The 21230-nt window shown below is 42.3% G+C and overlaps 1 protein-coding gene across 3 annotated transcripts in view; it reads right to left on the bottom strand.

Moving 5' to 3' along the window:
* The window catches only part of GATAD2B (GATA zinc finger domain containing 2B), a 99293-nt gene extending 87461 nt beyond the window's left edge, over positions 1-11832 (bottom strand). Inside the window, exon 1 of one of the 3 annotated variants that reach the window (XM_036754886.1) lies at positions 11575-11832. The gene's annotated coding sequence lies outside the window, so the exon portion shown is untranslated. The remainder of the gene's footprint in view (positions 1-11574) is intronic. The other 2 variants (XM_036754884.1, XM_036754885.1) reach the window with 2 other exon arrangements.
* Positions 11833-21230: the final 9398 nt, after the last annotated feature.

The following is a 21230-nucleotide window of genomic DNA, read 5'->3' as shown; positions in this document are numbered from 1 at the left end:
AAAATAAGTATCTGTAATCATTTTTGTGCTTCTTTTGGAAGTATCTCCCTTATTTCCTAATAAAGCTGCTACTTCATTCAGTGACAAAAAAGCAGATAGCACATTACATCCCAGGGATTTTAATTTCTCTCCTGCTTTCTAAAACTGTGACTAATTCACCATTTAAGTTACTAGATGCTTTCTCCTCAAGCCTACCTCTTTGGAATTCTTAGCCCCTCTGAAAATTCAGTTTAATGAATGTAACAAAATGACGAAGATCAAGCATGACTTGAAGAGATATGGGAAGTTACCCCCAACTCCTCCCTTTATGAAGGTGGGAGGGCCACAAGAGGCTACACAGTGCACATGTTTTCAGACTTTTTCAATGTATGAATGAGTTGTGCTGATTTTCTTTTCCTCTTAAAAAAATATGACTTGTTACGTGGGATGTTTTTCTGGGAGGGGGAAAAGGAGGAGGAGGGGAAAGGACACTGAGGATAACCATGATGATGTAAGAGACAGAAGACATTCAAAAATTTTTTAAAAAGAAAAAAAAGCTCAACTTAAGTGCCCCCTCCCATACAAGGCCTTTTCTGATAACCATTTTCAGTTGTTGGGACCCTCCACATCCCTCCAAATCATTGAATTTGTATTTATTTATCTGTTGTTAGGTTTTCCCTCAATGAAATATAAGCTCCCTAAGGTCAAGAACTACTTTGGGTCTTTGAATCTACAGTGCCTAGCACATAGGTAGATGCTTAATCTGAATACAGGTGCTCCTTACTCCTAAAGCTATCTAATTCCTTTTATATAGGCAAATTCAAGAATCAAAGAACGGACTGGCTAGATTAGTGATTTGAAAGGAAATTTTAAAGTAAAGGCTTTTAGATGCCTCATACTCTCTTCCCAATAACCTGGCTACAGACATACTGACTACTTGCCAATTGGCATTCTAGTAATTCCCTTTTTAGAAAGGAAATACAAAGATGGTATATGAAATCAATAGATTGTCTAACGTTAGGCAAGTCTGACCACCTGCCATCTGAATTTCTCAATTTCAGGTTTGAATAAAGTTGTTTTACCTCAGAAACTATTACTAGAAAGCTACCTCCCTCCCTTCAACTTCAACCCTCAAATTCCAATCCACCTAGAACCTCAAATTCAGAAGCAGCACCAGACTTAAGTGATGAATTTCAGGACAACTTCAATATTTCAAGCAGTCTATAGTCTTTTTGATGTAGGTATTCTTTCTTTTGTCGCAGATCAAAATCTATCCATTTCTTCCCATCTTGTGTAATTATTTTCTATGTTTTCCACAGATGCTCTACAAAAGGTCTAGGCAATATGCTGAAGGCATTCTTCTCTATTTTTTAAGTTTCCTGGTGATACCATTGCACTCAGGCTGTGCCATCTTACAACATGACTGACCCATCTCTTTTCCAATTATTCTCTTCCTTAATGATATTCCTTTATATCACTTCTTGCTCAAAAGTAAATTACTCTTTCAGTCACCTGCAACTGTTTCAGCCTTTGGAGACTGTGAAAACCTGTAATCTAGGATCAGATGAACCAATTAGTATTTTTTTAAATGTGGATTTTCATGTCAAGAAGGACCTAAGCATTATTAAAAAGAGTGCACAATATCCCAAAGGCATTCTGGTCCTCTGTTTTCCTCCCATTCGATGCTGGGTCCAACTTACGGTCCCATCAGCTGTGCCCAATATAGATATGAATACTGACATGTTAACTCAATGAAAAAGCATAATCCTTCAAGTTCGAGTTAAAAGGATAAGGTGCCATCCAACTAGAAACTTGCACATGAAAATCACAAAGTTATTCCTCATAGCTATAAAATATTGTTCAAACATTTATTAGAACCCAGGCTTTCACAAATCCCTCACAGTCTTAGAATTTGACTATTCAAGGCTGAGAGTGCTTTAAAGGGGTCTGAGAGGAGAGTTCACCTATTCAAGTTCTAAAAGGTGCTAAACAGGCATTTAGAGTCCAGTTTGAGAAAAGTTTAAATCTAATATGTAACACTAATCTTAAAACTTCACCTTTGCTCCATAGAAGGTTAGTGTAAAAGCATTTGAGAAGTGCTATTTACTTGGTTCTGTTACAGTTTTATTTACCTGTCAGTGTCTTATCTTCAGCATTTAGGCTATGGACTTTTTCATGGCTCAGCTCTTACTTGATGTTACCATAGTACTGCATACAATAGGTGCTTAGTAAATGTTTACTGATGATGATAATGATTTCATGATGTAAATGATACTGCCCACAGAAGATGGGCAGTCAGGGCAAAAGAATCTTGGTTTATCAAGTCAAATTTAAGACCATTCTTTGTTAAAATCCTTAGTTAGGGCCGACTTTAATCTTCCGGGCACGAAGGGATTCCAAAATGAACTAACCAGTCCTGGCCAAGCCATTTCAGTTTCCCAGCAACTTGCTTGTGGATTTAACTGGCCTCATTCATCCACTCAGCCACTGAATGTTAGTACTGGAAAGGAACTTGAATCATTGGTTCCAACTGTCTCTTTTTACAATTGTGTAAACTGAGGTCTACTAAGTTAAGTTCCAAGGGCACATGAATAAGTTAGTAGCAGAATCAAGACATAAACTTTTGTTTTAATTTCCAGTCCTATGTACTTTCTACTACATTATAGTGACTCAAAAAAAAATTCTGCCAACTAGGAAAGGATGAGAAGCCATTCAAGTTTTCCACATTGCAGAGAAAGGCTGACATTTTCCTAGACTGAACAACTCTAGGGCGGAAAGAAGGGAGATATTGTTTTCTGTACCCCAGAGGAAAAGAGAGCCCCAGATTCTCTAAGAAAGTCCGTCAGGGTATATGACAGGTCACAAGTGAAATTATGAGAAATTTTCACTAGATACATAATTAGATTTCTCAAGTTAAGCATAAAACTCCACAACCATAAAACTGGATGGTCAATGGAAGATTTTAAACTCTGGAAGAAGAAGGGCATAATGTGGCACCATGACAGTCATGAGTGGATGCTCAAAACCATAGAAACTGGTCTTAGATTCAAGACAATCTGTTTCAGGTCTACCTCTCAAGTATAGTAGCTGTGTGACCCTGGGTCTACCCTGACACTCTCTTCTAAGAACCTTATTTCCTCTTTCTACAATATCCTCACAAACAGCCAGGTCACACAGTGGCTAGAACTCAGGACTTGGGGTGTCAGGGAAGACCCAAGTTCAAATCCTGTCTGAAACACTTAATAACTGTGTAACTGTAAGTCACTTAAGCTTGTTCAGCTTCAATTTTCTCATCTTATAAGATGAAAGTGATAATAATAACAACAAAAATAGCACCTACCTCCCAAAGTTGTCCCTAAAAGTGCTACATAAATACTGGCTATAATTCATCTCTCAGTGCCCCAAAAACAATTCACCAATAGTAAGTTAAAGAAATATTGATCTGCAGTGTGTCACCACAAATTCATAAAGAAATTACTATCTTAAAAATTTTTCTAAGTGCCAAGATGTTTCTGATTATATTACTTCAAAGTCCACAGAAAATGTGGTTCAGAGAACTGAGGGAGAAAAAAAGTATAATTATTAGGCTTTGGTTGCCTCACACTGCAAAGTATATATAAGATTCGATTCCAATGAAGGTAGATTTCATTACAATAAAGATCTAACAATATGAGCTGTACAAAAATGGAATTGATAACCTCATAAGGTGGTAAGATACCCATCACTATAGATGTCTAAGCAAAGACTGAATAATCTACTGGCAGTGTAGTGGACAGAGCACAGAACTTGAAGTCAGGAAGGGCTACATTCAAATCCCACCTCTGAAACTATTAGCTGTGCAAATCACTTAACCCCTGTGAGCTTCAGTTTCCTCAGCTGTAAAAAAGGAATAATAGCAACACTTATTTCATGGGGTTGTTGTGAGGACCCAATAAGATAACATATAAAGTCCTTTGCAAACCTTAAAGAGTTATATAAATGTGAACAACTATTATCAAGCTGTAGATTTCCACAATGGTAATAGGCTGGATTAAATGATCTTTAAGGTTCCTTTCCAATGCTAAGATTCTATGATGCTATCATTTTCATTGCCTCTATTTTAAAAGCTTTCTGTGAAAAATAGGGATATGCTAACTTACTCGGAAGTGACAAGCCCCAAAGTCCACAAATACAGGTCCACTACTCATTTCCATCCTCTCTTCTCTCCTCCCTCTCCTTCCTTCCCCCAACCATCTCTCCCTTCTCCTCCCTCTTTCCCAATGTCCATCCTCATTTAACTTGAGTATGCCAGAGTATACCCCTTCAGCTTCATCCCTCTTTTAAAGACTCCAAACTATACTGAGCACAAACTTCACACTTAACTGCAGAACTTTGCCCTTTATTTTCTATTGCCACCCTGGTATTCTCTAAAAAGCTTCCCTGGTTTCCTACAAATCTTAGCAAAAGTTCCACCTTCCACAAGAAGCCTTTCCCAGTCCTCCTTAATCAAGGCCCTTCCCTCCCTCCAGTATGTATCCTGTTTGTACATATTCCTTCACATCTCCCCCATTAGATTATAAATTAGATTATAAATTCTTTAAGAGCAGGAACTGTTTTTTGCTTTTCTTTGCATCCCCTCCCCCACCCCAGCACAGTGTCTGGCACAGACTACTTGTTTAATAAATGTTTGTTGACTGACTTAACTAATGCATTTTATTCTCTAGTGTAAATATGGCAGGATATTCAGAAAACCAGCAAAGAGGGGAGAACTAACCTAGTATAGAAACAATGGATGTCCCAAATGCCCCAGTTCTCAGCCCCATGTGACTTGAGGCTTCTGCACCAAACAGTCGGCTTTGAATAGAGCATGAATTCTGTGCTATTCAACAGGAGACAACCTTCAAGGGGTAGGACACCACCCAAACAATCAGTACAATCCACAACAAGTAATACCTCTACACACCAAATTTATTAGGAGATCCTTATCCTCTTGAATATGGGGAGGGAGAACAATCAAGAAATATTTTGTCAGAAGAAGTGATGATTTTGGTTCTTTTACCACTACTCCCTCTCCAAAATTCCTCAATACTTGCTTTGTGAAAAGAGGGAGGATTCATTGTTTGATATTACCAACCCCTGGCCCATAGTAGGTGTTTAATAAATGCTGAATGATTCATTCAAAGCTTTTGGAGATATCTTTACTATCAACCATCTATGCTTACTGGACACATTTCTACAGGAATTTTATCTAATTCACCAATATTCCCTGAAGTCTTCAGATTATCTGTGCCAAGGTCACATATACAAGCCATCTTAATGAATAGCTGGTATTCTGTTTTCTCCCCAAAGGAGCAGAGGCAAGTTGATCACACAGATGAATGAAACTAAGGATTGTATCAATATGATTTGAGGCACATATTTTGGTTTCCACTTGATATAGTGAAAAGAAATGGGATCTGGCCCTTGTTTCAATGAGGAAATCAACAATATTTTTAAAAATACCTTCTAAAAATTTAACTTCTAATGTAGTCTCACATACACTATACTGATGATTATATTATACTCCACTGTCTGAATTATACAGTGATTGAAGAATTACACCAAAACATTGGTTAACAAACAAGAAGTCACCCGACCCACATTAAAACTGTCATAAGAGACTAAGTGGCCTTACTATCCCAGGAAACTCCTACCATTTGCTAGGGACAGTAACAAAATGATGGGGTTAAATTTCTTCTAATTCACACAGCAATCTAGCCACAGAAATAACAAGATAGTTAGAAAATTGTGCCCAAGGACTACATTCTGTCCCACAGTAGAAAAGCTTACAGTGCCTCCTTATAGAACTCCCATGGTGATGCTAACTACTAGGCAAAAGGAAGTTCAGAAACTGAGAGGGACAAACATCAGCAAGTAAAGAGTAGAACTTTAAAAGAAGAACAGAACTGGATTTGCAAACTAATAATAGATGGTTCTATTTCCAACTACATTGGATTTTAAAATTAAAACCAAAGTCTTCCCTCCCCTTAATTCCCAGATCTGTCTGCCTTGAGGGGTAGAATAACGGGTGGACAGGGTAGCTCTTGGTCATCACAGTCAGCCACTAGCATGTCTCCGGAAATGAAGGGTTTGTTGTTCCTGGCCCAGGCTCCTAACTTCACTCACAAAGTTGAAACCTTACTCTCTGGCTCCAATGTGTTAGATGCAGGAAGGTGGAGCAGAAGCTCAGTTACATCTGGCCCTCTGGGAACTCATGGAGAATGGAAGCCAGGCAAAGCCAAGCTGCTCCACATGCCCTCAAAAACTACATGGGGCAAAATGGCAGCTCCAGTCCCAAAACAGCTTCTAAAGTTGGATAACTGTCTCAACACTAATACACAAGCTACTCTAGAAATTCAACCTGCAAAAAGCTGCCAGTTTCTTCATCTTAGGTCAACTAAGAATCTAGCCCGAACAAGAAGTAAAATTATAGTATTCTATAATTTGATATGTCCTTAAGAGGTCTTAGATTGGCATTTCATTATGTTTTTCATATCATGGCATGATAAATTCAATAGATGATCAGAGAATCCAACACCTACTGATCAAAATAAGTATAGACAGGGTGGGCCCTTAAAAAGACTGATGATAGCTGTGATGAAGGGAGATATTAAGGGAAAAGAGAAAGAATTGATGAACAAAAAGAGGAAGAGGTTAACAGGAACCTTACTTACCTATGCTCCTCTACTCTACCTCAGCCAGAAATTGGGATGGTCATAGTCTTGATCTCACAAATATCCACAAGTATTCTATTTTTATGATCAGGAACTCTGAAATCCTTTATCTGATCATAACCTATCATCATCTCTCTCTGCCTCATTCCTCCAAAACCTAGTGTTCATCCAAAACAATACTTCCAATCTCTCTACTCCCTCATTATTTTCCTAGGCCATCACTGGTCTGCATTCCCTTGGATGGACTGTCTGTCCTTTATGCCTAGAAATGCACTTCCTACTCACCTTTGCTTCTTAGAAATCCTAGGTTCCTTCAAAACTCAAATCAAGTGCTACCTTCTACATGAAACCTTTTCTCTTCACCCCAACTGCTAGTATCTTTCCTCCTCTTCCCAAATTACCTTCCATTTATTTTGTATATATTTTGCATATGCTTAATTATGTTTATGTCATATCTTCCAATAGAATGTAAGTTCCTTAAGGGCAGGGACTGATTCATTTTTGTCTTTGCATCATCAGCACCTAGCACATAAAAGGCATTTAATTATTTGATCAATTATGCAGAGCAGGAGCCATGGCAAGATCTGAGGAAAAAAGTGCAGTTTAATGCCAAAGATGAAGGAGAATTCATCAAGGCACACTAATATATCTCAATATGCCAGACTGGAAAATTATATACTAAGTCCATCTCTCTATATTTCCACTGTAAGCTGCATAAATCCACTAAAAAATAGCCAACTATCTTCTTCCTAATTATGTCCTGTTCGAGGGTTCCTACAACCTCTCTAGGTAACATATTCCAACCTATTATGTCTTAAATAATCCTAATGTCTAACCTAAATCCAGAGGCAATTTTAGCTCATTTCCTTGGAGACTACAAGTTCTACTTTCTCTTAAAAAAAGGTAGCAATCAACAAGCTTTGGTTAAGGGGCTAAAAGCAATTCCTGTTCAAGCAACCTAGTCAGAGGGAGACTATCTAATAGTTACCTAAACAGAATCAAAATCTATGAAATTCTAGCTACCGAGCAATCAGCAAGGCCTGAAGAAAAGGAAAGAAATGGGTTAGGAAGATAGTGCTACCCTTTGCTTTCATGGTCTCCTCAGTTACTGCTTGCCTAATATTACAGAAGCTTCCATAGTAACCAAGTTTCTTCAGGATTTTGGATTTAGCCATTCAATCCCTTAAATGCATTAAATCATGTGGTATTGACTGAATTTGAAAGAGTCCACAAAGGTGGTCTAAAGGATACTGAGATGGAAACTTCTGATAAGTTAACAGGTGAACAAGACTAGAATAATGATAGGAATTAGAGAAATCTTTTTTGAGGGTGGGGGCAGGAGAGGGAGGCAAAGGGTCAGGATATTATTGGGACAGCACCAGAAAACAGATCTTACAAAGATGAAACACACACACGCACACCACCCCTCAAGTCTCCTACCAGATGAATCCAGGCGAAGTAGGAATATTTTTATGATAAGGATGGAAGGCAAAGAGAAGAGAAAGAAAAGATAGCAATTTTAGAAGCACACCTGATTCTTTTGCAGCTCATCATCCCCTTGACCAAAGGGGATTGCTCCATAGATTTTAAAACCCAATAGCAAAACCCATGAAAATGTCACAGAGAATAGAGTGGGTCTGAAATCAAAGTCTAAAGAACTGCCTCACGATATAATCAATCCACAGTTGCTTTCCCTGCAAAAGTCAGTTCTTGCAGACAGGGGCAAAACTTCCTTATGCATCTTTCCCAGGCTTAGCCAAAGCTGAGGAACTGCAACTTCGTGTGGCATTGTCTGATAGGTTGGATTTTTCCCGAGTAAGAGGTGGACAGCTTTACTCTGGGACTAGATTTATAGTCAATCTGGGTGTGTGTCTTATTTTTTTCCTTTCCCTCCAAACTGTCTCAGAAAACGTTTGGCTATTGTGCCTTGATATGGAATGATGTAGGGCTTTAAGTACTTGCAAAGGGCCTGGAAAAAAAAAATCTCCTCAGTCCCAGTTATGGCCCAAGTCTCGATATTTCTCCAGTGGCTGATATAATCAACCAAAGCTGGTTTGGCTTTTCTCAATGAGCCAAAGCAACAAGAGCCTTCTGAGCCTGAGAGCAGGGGGGCTGCTTGTCAGTATGACTCCCAATGGGGTGGCTAACACAGAATATGCTTCAGAGTCTGGAAATCAGGACAACACAGCTGCTGCTCCCCTACATATATACCTCTAGCTGGGGGGAGGGGATATCACTAAATTGAAACAAAACTCTCTGGTGTACATCTGGAATACTACTGCTCTGATAGCCATTTCCCCTCACCGCCCCCCCCCCAAATCCAAGATGAACCTAGCAATCCTAGTATTTGACACTATTAAGAACACCACTCCAGCCCTGCTGTTCGTGAACCAAAATCCAACCTGGAGGCCCAGCCCATCCGCTGGCAAAAAATGTTGGGAACTTTGCCAAAAAGAAAAAAAAAAACGCACACAGGCTTCCAAGTGTGATTTAAGACTGAGAAGTTCAGAAGAGCAAATTCCCCACACCTCCCTGCTGCACTCCCACCGCTCCCCGCCCCCAACCATGGTCCTATGCAAAATGGAACCTTGAGTACAGACTAAAGCTCAGGTCCAAATCATGGTCAAAGAGTCTGATTAACACTGTTCCCAAGCAAGTATTCGAATGTAGATTTTATTCAGCCTGGCTCTGAACAGGAAGTTAACACACACCACACATAAACCACAGTGTCATGAAGATGGATGCTGTTGTCAGCTTTGAGTCACTCTCTCCTTACAGACTGGGTTTTCAGGAGAGGTCTGGAGCAGGGCAAAGGTCCATCAACCTCACCTCCCTCCTCTGGAACTGGGTCACTGAGCTCAAAGGGGCAGCCTTCTGATCCCTGCTCTTCAGCACCTGTCCCCAGTCAGGCAGTCAGTCAACAAACATCTATAAAGCACTTAATAAGTGCTAAGCACTGGGCTAAGCTAGGAATACAAAGAAAGGCAAAAACAGTCCCTGTCCTCAAGACTCTTACATTCTAACAAATGACATCACGAGTACTATCATTACCACTGGACAATGAGTCTTGACACACACCTATGCCCCCATTCCTCTATTCTGAAGAGTCCCCCTTTTGGGTTAATATTTCCGACAACACTGTCTATTTACACGGAAAAATCCAAGGAAGGGCTACCCAAAGTTTAGTACAGTCCTAGAACGTAACAAATGCTTAATAAATGTTATTGATTGATACCTAAACTAATGCTTATGCAGCAAACAGTAGCCTAGGTTCACACAACAGGAAAAAAAAAATATTTCAAATGCAATTCTGGGGCACACCTCCAGAAGCAGCTTCTTTTTCAACTTTGAGATGACTGAAATACTAGTTTCAAACGATGATCTCCCTCAGAAAGCTAGACCATGTTCAGCACCAGGATGAAGAAATCAAATAAATGTCAAGCCTTAGAAAAAGTTCTGGATTCATAGCATAAAAAATATCAGTAAAGTCAAAATCAAACTTCCAAGTCAGTTAACTACAATCCCCTTATACAAACACTGTTTCTGTCAAAATTTAGTCAGAAGTCATTTGCAATTAGCTACTATCAACAAAATCATCGGCCCCCACTCCCCAACACACTGGTGTACCGGTGTTACAACTTTTCTCCAACAATTACAGATCCCTCCTGTACATTTCCCCCTCAGGACACTAGTCTTCTCCTCCGTTTCAGGTTGTTCCACAACCAGTTAGGATCCCTCAAAGAAAAAGAAGAAAGAAAAAATCTTCTCACGGAAGACAGGAAGCCAATTTTCGGGAGGCTGTCTGGTTCCCCAGAGATGACAGCAGAGGAAAAAGCGGATGGCTCAGCTAGCCTCCACATGCCACCCACCATAAACGCCTCCATCCTCACCTCAGTGCCAGTCCTAAGAGCTGACATCTTGTGGTTGGAGAGAAGTTGGTATCTGACGGAGATCAAAAGGCTACAGCACCTCCAGGGAAAAGGAGGGCTGCCCCACGGTAAGACAGGAGAAGGTACCTATGCTCATCCAGGGGTGCACAATTACAGGATATATATGTAAAGGAGAACGGGTAAAGAAAAACTACCATAAAGATCCAGCTTGGTTTTTTTTTGGGGGGGGGGAGTGGGGGACGGTAAGAGAATGGGAAGGGTGGAGACCCACAGTGCCTGGGCCTGGGTTACTGTGCAGAAAGGTGGCTTAGCCGGCATAGGAGAAACAGATTATCCCCTAGCTTGGGGTGGGGTGGGGGGAGTGGGGGGGAGACAGATGAATAGAGGGTCGCAGAGGCTTCTCCTGATCGAAAACCCCTAGCCTAAATGCAAAGATCAACCATTCGCTGTGACCCCCCACCCTCAAAAGCGCCTTACCGGTTCCATCCACCCGGCACACACAGTACCGAAAGGAGGGGCGCCCCCCCTTTTTCCCAGGGAAAAACTGGGGTTAGGTAGGATTTTTGAAAATGGGGCTGCGTGAGGCAGGAAAGGGGGAAGAGAGCGGCGGGCGTGAGGCGCCGAGGGAAGCAGGGGAGGGGGGAGGGAGAGACGGGGCGCGAGGTTGGGGGGAGGGGGAGTAAAAGGAGAAGGAATGAGGGGGCGCGAGCCCGGGGACGCGCGGGAATGAAGTGAAAGACGGGGGCGCGCGGAGGGGGGGGTGGGGCGAGGGAGCTCGGGGAAGCGGGGGTGCGAGGCCGGGAGACTGGGGAAGCTAGGCAGAGGTGAGGTGGGAGAAAGGGGGCGCGAGGCGGGGGCGCGCGGTCGGGCGTCGGCTCGAGGCCGCTTCCCCTCCCCCCAGCTCATCCACCTATCCCTTACCCCTCCCCCTCCTCCGCTTCCCTCCCTCCCTTCCTCCCTCCCCTCCCTCCTCACCGCCCCCGGGCGGGCTGGCCTAGGCCGCGGCTCCTTACCTGGCGGTGGCGGCGGAACTCCCGGCTCGGTCCGTCTCCTCAAGCGGCAACGGAGGCGGCGAAAAGGGAAAAGGTGGCGGCAGTATGGACTCCAGGCCCCCGCTTTCGGGGCCGGGGAGAGGGGAAGGGGAGAAGAGAGGGCGGGCCGGGCCGAGCCGGGCCGGGGCGGGCTGGCGGGCGGAGCAGACACTGCGGTACAGACAGGGACAGCGGCGGCGGCACCGGCGGCGGCGGCGGCGGCACCACACAAACAAGGACGCTGATTGGGCAGCTGCCAAGCGCTCCGACCCCGCCTCCTCCACACGCCACGACGCCCATTGGTCTCCTTGTAGCCAACGTCCTGCCCCCCTCTTCTCGAGCACACCAATGGATGATAGGATGCCCGAACTCGATCCCTCCCTCGGCCAGTAAGTGGCTAACTTAGTGTTGATTGATGTACATATTGTCCAATAAGAAGTGGAAAAGGGGGATGGTCTAGCGGGGGCGCGTTAATGGGTACCTCAGCCAGCCCCAGACACATCCGGGTCTTCTGCTGCCTATTAAGTGTCGGGGGTCAAAAAATCGCTTCAGGCTGCAACTTTCCCTCAGAGAGTTTTTAGTCCCCAGGCAGCCGCCGTACGCTGGTCTCCCCCAAAACCGGGGTCCCCTTTGCCCCCTCGCGTGTTCTTCCCACCTTAAGGGTCGAAGCTGAAGGAAGTGCACAGAGCTCTGGTGGAGCCCGGAGTTGCTTCGACGCGGGGTGCCCTCGCGCACAAGCCGGGCGCTCCCGGACGGAGCTTCCTTTAGGCCCCTGAGCCAGGCCCTTGCCCCACCGGGGCGTGGCCAACCCCCTCCCGCCGCGGTAGCCTGGCTATTCTTGTGCTCGGCCAGGCCTGCTGCCTCCTACTGCGCCTTTTGTAGGCCTGGCGAGGGAGACTCGGGAGGAAGGAGCAGATCAAGCCCTCAGGGGGCCAGCTCCTAGCCTGATGAGGGATGCTGCCTTCAGGCCTTCTATCCCCAATGTGAAGGAGGAGGCGCGGCCCGAGTCTTTGGGGAGCCCTGGGTGATATGGAAGGGACACAGGCCCTACCCCGGGGAAGCCCTGGTCTGATGAGAAGACATGACGGGCTTCCCAAGAAATGGAGGGGGATGGGAGGGAGCTTTAGATACTGGTGCTCGATGCAGAAATGGAGCTGAGCTGGAGGGCAGGACCCCATTAAAGCCGAGGTGGGCCACGGGCAGTTTGTCCTGGCAAGGGTATTTATGTCCCCTTGGCTAGCCTTGCATTTAAGAAACCATCGTGCGATGGAAGAAGCCAGGCAGCAACTTGGATTTGTATGTTGGAGGGTAATAGATGTTTAAAACTGGCAGGGATCCGTGTAAACAATCAGGCACTTGATAGTCCCCTACTATGTACAAAGCCCTGTTCCAGAACCAGATACCGGGACTACGTGAAAAATGGCCCTACCTCGAGGCAGCTTACTGGTCATCTAACTTGCTCCTTTTGAAGAGGAGGAAGCCAGCTCAGAGATTAAATAATTTGTTTTTGAGGCCACATGGGTAGTAAGTGGCAGACAGGATCAGGGTTCAAGTCTAGCTCTCATTCCAAGTCCAGCAGCATTTTCCCTTGGCCACACTTGACTTGTATTTTATTGATGTAGGTGTTCTCCCATACTCCTATTATGCAGTTCTTGTTCCTGGGATTCCATGTTGTTGTCATTGTTTAGTCATTCAGTCCTGTCAGACTCTTCCTACCTGTAGACCATGGTGTTTTCTTGGCAAAGATGCTGGAGTGGTTTGCCATTTCATTCTCAGGTAAACAGAGGTTATGTGACTTGCCCAGGGTCACACAGCTAGTAAGTGTCCAAAGCCAAATTTTAACTCAGGTTCCTTCCCCTAGGCTTTTTAATACTTCATTGGTACCTGTGCAACTAGAATTATTAAAGATAAAATGAGGAAAAGGAATCACTCTCTATTCCTTCCCTGGGCAGGGTTACCTAGTAAAAGGTGACCCTGCCAAGAGCTCCTGTCTTTTCCTCACAGCACTCTTTTTCTGATTCTATCTCAAAAGTAGTCCTGTCCATTCCTGACTTCCATTGGTATTGTTCCAGTTTTAACACTTGCTACTAATTCTATTCCGTTCTTTCTGATACACCCTTTCTCTCCTCAACTATTCTTTTTTCTCCGTTATAACTGTAGATGAGTTCTCTGGTGCAGTGGAGGGTGCTTGTCCTGGAGTTTTCCTGAATTCAAATCCAGCTGGTTCTTCCTGAACCTTGGAGGTGGAACCCACCACCTTCTAAAGCAGAGCATTTTACTTTGGCACAGCTATAATTAATTATTAGCAAGTTTTTCCTTACATCAAATCTCTCTTAGGTTCCCCTCATTGCTTCTAGTTAAGTCTTTTCAGGAAGAGCAGAACAAATCTAATCCCATCTACCAGATAGCACCCCAGAAATATCATGTGTCCCTTACCCCAAAGTCTCAGTCAGTAAACATTTATTAAGCATTTACTATATTCCAGTGCTATGCACTAGGGATGCAAAGAAAAGCAAAAGATAGTCCCTGGCCTCATGGTGCTCACCATCTAACCATATACAAACAAGCTATATACGCAATAATTAGGAAATAATCAACCAAGGAGGGTAACTAGGTGGTGCAGTAAAGAGTACTGGGCCTGAAGTCAGAAAGACTCATCTTCATGAGCTCAAACCTAGCCTCAGACACGTCCTAGCTGTGTGACCCTGGGCAAATCACCACCCTGTTTGCCTCAGTTTCCTCATCTGTAGAATGACCTAGAGAAGAAAGTGGCAAACCTCTCCAGTATCTCTGTCAATAAAGCCTCAAGTGGGGTCACAGAGTCGGACAGCACTGAAACCTAAAGGACTGAACGACCACAACAATCAACATAGGGAAATTTCCATTAGATTGTAAATTCCTTGAGGGCAGGGACTATCTTTTATCTCCTTTTGTTATGCCCAGCTTTAGCATAATAGCCAGGCACCTAATAGGTGCTTAATTAATGTTGACTGCGGGAAAGTAGTAGAATTAAGAGGGATTGGGACCAACTTAATTGTCTGAAGACTGGATTTTAGCTGGGAGGCAGAGATAAGGAGGGAATCTCTTTGAATGAGGGAAAGTAAGTGAAAATACCTGGAGTCAGAAGATGGGGAGATGGAGAGCATTTAGAACTCAAAATAAAAAAAAAAGGTAATTTTTTTTACATGTAATTGGGAATTAATGAAATAAAATTATTTTTAAAAATGAAAGAAAAAGGTGTGGAGATGGAATGTTTTGTTCCAAGAACAGCAAAGAAAGTCTGTGTCACTGGATCAAAGAATATTTGGCAGAGGGTAGAGCGGGGTGCTGGTAAAGTGTAAGGAAACCGAAAAGATGGGGGAGGTGCCCAGGGTCATGAAAGGTTTTGAATGCCAGAGGATTTCATAATTGATTCTGGAAGTAATAGGGAGCCACTGGAGTTTGGGGTAGAGGAGAGATCTGTGGCTTTAGGAAGATCACTTTGGTGGCTAAATGGATACATTGGAGTGGGGAGACAAGTGAGATGAGGACCTACACCAGGGTAGTGACAGTATCAGAAGAGAAAAGAGCATATTTGAGAGATGTTACAAAAGTAAAAACCAACAGGCTTTGGCAACAAATTGGATATGTGGGAGGAGAGAATGGGGAGCCAAGGATGACTCCTGGGTTGTGAGCCTGGGGGACTAGGTGGATAGTGGTGCCCTTGACAGAAACAGGCAAGTTTGAGGAGAAAGATCATGAGTTCAGTTTGAGGTAGGTTGAGTTTGAGGTGTCAACAGGAGGAGGCAGTTGGAGATGCAAGACTGGAGGTCAGCAGAGAGGTTAGATCTGAGAATCATTAGCATAGAGACAAACGTTGAATCTCATGGGAGCTGATGAGATCACCAGGTGAAATAGTAGAGAGTAAGAAAAGGAACCCTGGACAGAGTTCTATAAGATGCCCATTGTTAGCAGGCATGACCTGACAGAGTGGTCATGTTATAGGAAGAAAACAAGGTGCCCCAAAAACCTAGAGAAGAGAGTATCAAGGAAAAGAGGGTGATCAACTATTCAGAGGCTACAGAGAGGTCAAGAAGGTTGAAAATTGAGAAAAGGCCAATGGGGTTGGCAATTAAGAGGTCACTGGTAACTTTGGAGAGAGAAATTTTGGTTGAATGAGGTCAGAAGCCAAATTGTACAGTTAAGAAGAATGAGAGGAGGTAACTGGAGGCATCTATTAAAAGCTATTTCAAGGAATTTTGCCACAAAAGGCAGGAGGGCTAGGGGTTGATAAGGTAAACATCCCCAGTTCTTTAAATGATTTTTACATGGTGTAAACTTGAGGACCTTTGACAGCCTACTTGCCGTCCATTGGATGCTCTCAGGGTTATCAATGTTCTTCTAGAATGTGGTGCCCAGAAATTAAAACAATATTCTAACTGTAATCTGATCAGAAGAATTATCATATTCCTTCTTACTAGATATTGCCATTCTTAATTCAGTCTTTGACTACATTAGCTCTCTCAACTACCAGGTCACGCTGTTGACTTATATTGAACTTGGAGTCTATTAAAACTCCTTGATCTTTTTCAAATGAATTTCACAGATGGGAAAGACATGAGTTTATTTAAAAAAACAACTGGGTCAACAGTGTGATTTAGCCACTAGTAATGCTAATTCTTGCTTATTTCATTGACAGGAATAGTATCCAATACTAGAGGTCTTGCAGGTAGGTGGTACAGTGGATAGAGTGCTGGTCTTGAAGTCAGGAAGACTCATCTTCCTGAGTTCAAATCTGGCCTCAGACACTTACTGTGATACCCTGGGCAAGTCACTTAACCCTGTTTGCCTCAGTTTCCTCATCTATAAAATGAGCTGGAGAAGGAAATGGCAAAACCACTCCAGTATCTTTGCCAAGAAAACCCCAAATGGGGTTATGAAGTCAGACATGACTGAAAATGACTGAAGAACAACACTAGAGGTCTTAGTTCAGATGTAGGCTGCTCTAGTTAGAACACATTTAGAGTAATGTGTTCCAGTTGTAGGGACCATGTCTTAGGAAGAACATTGATAAACTGGAGAACATCCAAAGCAGGATAAGCAGAGTGGTGAAGGTCTTAAAGATCATGCCCCATGAGAATCAATCATCAAGGGTTAATTATTAAATTCCAGGAAGCTCACATTCTAATGGGAGAGAGAACATGCAAAGAAGACATATGCAAGGTAAATGGAAGGTAATCTAAGAGGAAAGGCACTAGCAATGGGATACAGGAAAGGCGTCTTGATGTGGGATTTGAGCTATCATGAAGGAAGCCAGGGAATGGAGGCAAAGAGAGCATCACAGGCTTAGGGGATAGCCAGTGAAAAGGAGAGGGATGTGCCATGTGTGAAGAACAGAGAGAATGCTAATTTGATTGGATTGTAAAGTATAGGAATGGGATTAAATGTATAATGAGACTAGAAAGATTGTTTGGGATGAAATTGTGAAGGACTTTAAATGCCAGACACAAAAAATTTAGATTTTATCCCAGAGGCAATTGGGAGCCAGTAGAGTTTACTGAGTAAGGAATGACACAGGTTAGATGTATACTGAAGGAAAAATCACTATGGGGCACCTGTATGGAGTATACAGTAGAGTAGGGAGACTCAAAGCAGAGACACAATTAGGAGGACACTGCCATAGTCCAGGTGAGAGATAATCAACTAAGAAGGTGACTATGTGAGTAGAGAAAAGGAAATAAGACCTTATGCTTAATCTCATTGAATAAGAAACAGGTGGAAGACACAGAAACACAGATATAGTTTAATGTAAGAAAAAAATCCTAATTATTACAATTATCCAAAAGTGGAATGAGTTGCCCTCAGGAGATAGTGTGATCCCTCTCGATAGAAATCTTCAAGCAAAGAATTATGGCCATCTATCAGGAATGTCAAAGAGGATTATTGTTCAGGTATAGGTAGGACTAGTTGGCTTCTGAGGTCCTTCTCAAATCTATGATTCTCCACAATTCTGTTGTCTAGCCACACCTCCTCCATCCTTGCATTTGTGAAGTTGATTTTTTTTTAACCCAAGTGAAAGACTATTAAATTTCATCTCATTAAATTTGGTCCATTCTAGCCTTGGGTATATTGGGAACCTCAGGTTGTCTTCCAGTGTGTTATCTTCAAATTTGATAAACATGCCACATATACCTTCATCCAAATCACTGATAAAAACCTTAAGCACATGATTCCTGGGTCATTTCATTAAAGATCTCTCTTCTCCTTAATAACTACTTTCTTGGTCTGGTTATTAAACTAGTTCCAAGCCTTGGTAAACTATGAGCACCAGGGGTAGGGAACCTGTAGCCTCGAGGCCACATGTGGCCTTCTAGGTCCTCAAGGGCAGCCCTTTGACTGAATCCAAACTTCATAGAACTTCACAGAATTAATAAGAGGATCTGTTCTGTAAAACTTGCACTCAGTCAAAAGACCACACCCAAGGACCTAGAAGGCCACGTGTGGCCTTGAGGCCGCAGGTTTCCCACTCCTGAATTCTAGCCCATGTCTTCTTGTTGCCCAAAAGGATAGCACAAAAAATGGCACATCAAATATTTTTGTTGAAATAAATGTATAACAATAGTAAATGACCATAATAATCTAGTGTTCGATAAACCCAAAGATCCAAGCTTTTGGGGGGTAAGAATTCAATAGGTGACAAAAATCACTGGAAAAACTGGAAAGCAGTTTGACAGAAACTAGATATAGACCAACATCTCACACCATATACCAAGATAAGGCATAAAGGGTAATATCACAAGTAAATTAGAGGAACATGGAAAAATGTACCTGTCAGATATATAAAGAAGGGAAGGGTTTGCAACCAAAGAAGAGATAGAGATTATGAGAAGTAAAATAGATAATTATGACCACATGAAATTAAAAAGCTTTTGCGCAAAATTAATACAGCCAAAATTACAAAGAAAACAGGAAACTGGGAGAAAAAATTTGCAACAAGTTTCCCTGATGAAGGCCTCATTTCTCAAATATATAGGGAACTGAGTCAAATTTATAAAAATAAGAGCCATTCCCCAATTTAAATGGTCAAAGGATATGAATGGACAGTTTCCAGAAGGAGAAATCAAAGCTATCTATGGTCTTATGAAAAAAAAAATGCTCTAAATCACTACTGATTAAAGAAATGCAAATTAAAACAAATCTGAGATACCCATCAGATTGGTAAACATGAGAGAAATGAAAATAACCATGTTGGAGGGAATGTGTTGGTGGAGTAGTAAACTGGTTCATTCTAGAGAACAATTTGGAACTATGCCCAAAGGGCTAAATGCATACCCTTTGATCTAGCATTACTACTACTAGGGTTGTATCCCCAAGAAACCAAAGAAAAAGGAGAAGAACTTGTTTGTACAAAAATATTCATAGCAGCTCTTTTTGTGGTGGCAAAGAATTGGAAGTTGAGGGAATGCCCATAAACTGGAGAATGGCTGAACAAATTGTGGTATATGATTATGACAGAATACTATTGTGCTATAAGATGTTGATGAGGATGGTTTCAGGAAAAACCTGGGAAGACTTTTATGAACTGATGCAAAGGGCAGTCAGCAGAATCAGAAGAACATTGTACACAGGAATGGCAATATTATAAAGATGATGAACAGAGAAATACTTAATTACTCTGATCAAGACAAGGATATAAGACAATTTGAAAGGACTCATGATGAAAATGATGAACTCTGAATGTAGATTGAAGCATACTTTAAATAAAAACTTTATTTTTATTGTTTTGTGTTTTCCCTTGTCACATGGCTAATACAGAAATATCTGGCATGACCTCATATGTATAACCTAAATCAAAGTGCCTGCCTTCACAAGGAGGGGGTAGGGACAGGAAAGGAGGAAGAGAATTTGAAACTCAAAATGTTTTTAAATGTTACAAAAATAAAAATTTTAAAAGATTGTTAAAAATTTTACATGTAATTGGGAAATATTTAACAAAGTAAAAATAATTTTAGAAACAAATTAATGTATGTTATATCTACAGTATTTCCCTGATCTACCAGTTCAATTACCTTGTCAAAAAAGGAAATGAGGTTAGTCTGGCATGACCTGTTCTTAATGAAGCCATGCTGGTTCAGTGATTGCTAATTCCCTTTCTAAATGCTCAGATAGGCTGGCCTCATGGTTTGGGAGAGGGAAGCTGCTGGTAGGGTTGTAGATATGAGTGAATATGATGGGTTTCTTAGGTTTCTTTATGTCCCAGAAGCACATCAGCTTAGGTTGTATGCATAGCCTATTGGCATACCCAGGTATGTTCCTTGGTTTCTGCCAATACACAGGTCTCAGGTTGGGGGCAAGGAGGTTTTGTAATCACTATTACCATCATCAGTGGAACTAGAAGAAAATCAATAGATTCTGCACACTCCTCAAGGGTAAGACCTACAATCATATCCCTTCTTTGGTGACCGGTTTCTCTCTAGAAAAGCCCATCTTTTTAGTTCCGGTATTCTACCACTGTTGTTGTATGGATGTAAACCATGGAATATGTCTCCAAAGAATTGAAAATGAGTATCACACGGAGAGCGATGAAAAGTTGCACGGAGGGAGTGAGCGAGTGGACAGACTGCAACATATAAGTAATGAGGAACTTTGAAAAGAGTAAAAGATATTATCAAATAACAAGATAAGAAAGATGAGCTGGTTGCATGTTCCACTGGCATTCTTATGACATCAGAAGAAAGCAAGGAAGGTCCTTGTCACTATGTTAAGTGGACCCCAGTGGTGAACTTGAGGGAGAGCACAGCCAATAGTCACACAGGGCATGCAGGCATGGAGGAGTTGTGCTCTACATCATTTTGGAGAATCATCCAAACTGATGGGCTCTCAAACTCAACTGAAAAATGTCCTTAAATATAATTCTTTTAGCAGCTAACACAGAGCTGGTCACATAGGAGGAACACAGTAAATATTCGCTGAATTCTAAAATAGCTTGCATTTCCATAGAACTTCAAGGCTTAACAAGCATTTTAGATGTATTACCTCATTTAATTCTCACAGCCCTCTAAGGTAGGCAGTAAAGTATCTATTCCCATTTTACATCTGAGTAAACTGAAGATCAGGAGATTGGGATTTGCCCAAGGTCATATAAGAGCTAGGACTCAAATGCAGGTCTTTTAACTCCCAAATTCAATAATCTATTCATTATACAAGGGCAGCTAGGTGGTGCAGTAGATAGCGCTCTGGGGCTGAGGTCAGAAAGAATCATCTCCCTGAGTTCAGATCTGGCCTCAGACATTTACTAGCTGTGTGACCCTTAGCAAGTCACTTAACCCTGTTTGCCTCAGTTTCCTCATCTGCAAAAGGAGCTAAAGAAGGAAATGGCAGATCCTTACAGTTATGTTTGCCAAGAAAACCCCAACTGGGGTCACGAAGAGTCAGGCGCAACTGCGAAAAGACTGAACGACATCCATTATACCGCCACTACCACTACTACTACTACTACTACTCTCTACTTACACAGCACTTAAAGGTCTGCAAGCACTTTACACGTTAGTTTATTTGATCCTCACAACCACCCCGGGAGGGAGGTGCTATTGATATTCCCATTTGTGGATGAGAAAACGGAGGCTGAGATTAAGTGTCTTGCCTAAGGCTGTACAGCT

The sequence above is a fragment of the Trichosurus vulpecula genome, chromosome 4 (genome assembly GCF_011100635.1).
Source record: "Trichosurus vulpecula isolate mTriVul1 chromosome 4, mTriVul1.pri, whole genome shotgun sequence".
NCBI lineage: Eukaryota > Metazoa > Chordata > Mammalia > Diprotodontia > Phalangeridae > Trichosurus > Trichosurus vulpecula.
The sequence above is the reverse complement of the archived record's forward strand: the minus strand, read 5'-3'. Positions and strand labels throughout refer to the sequence as shown.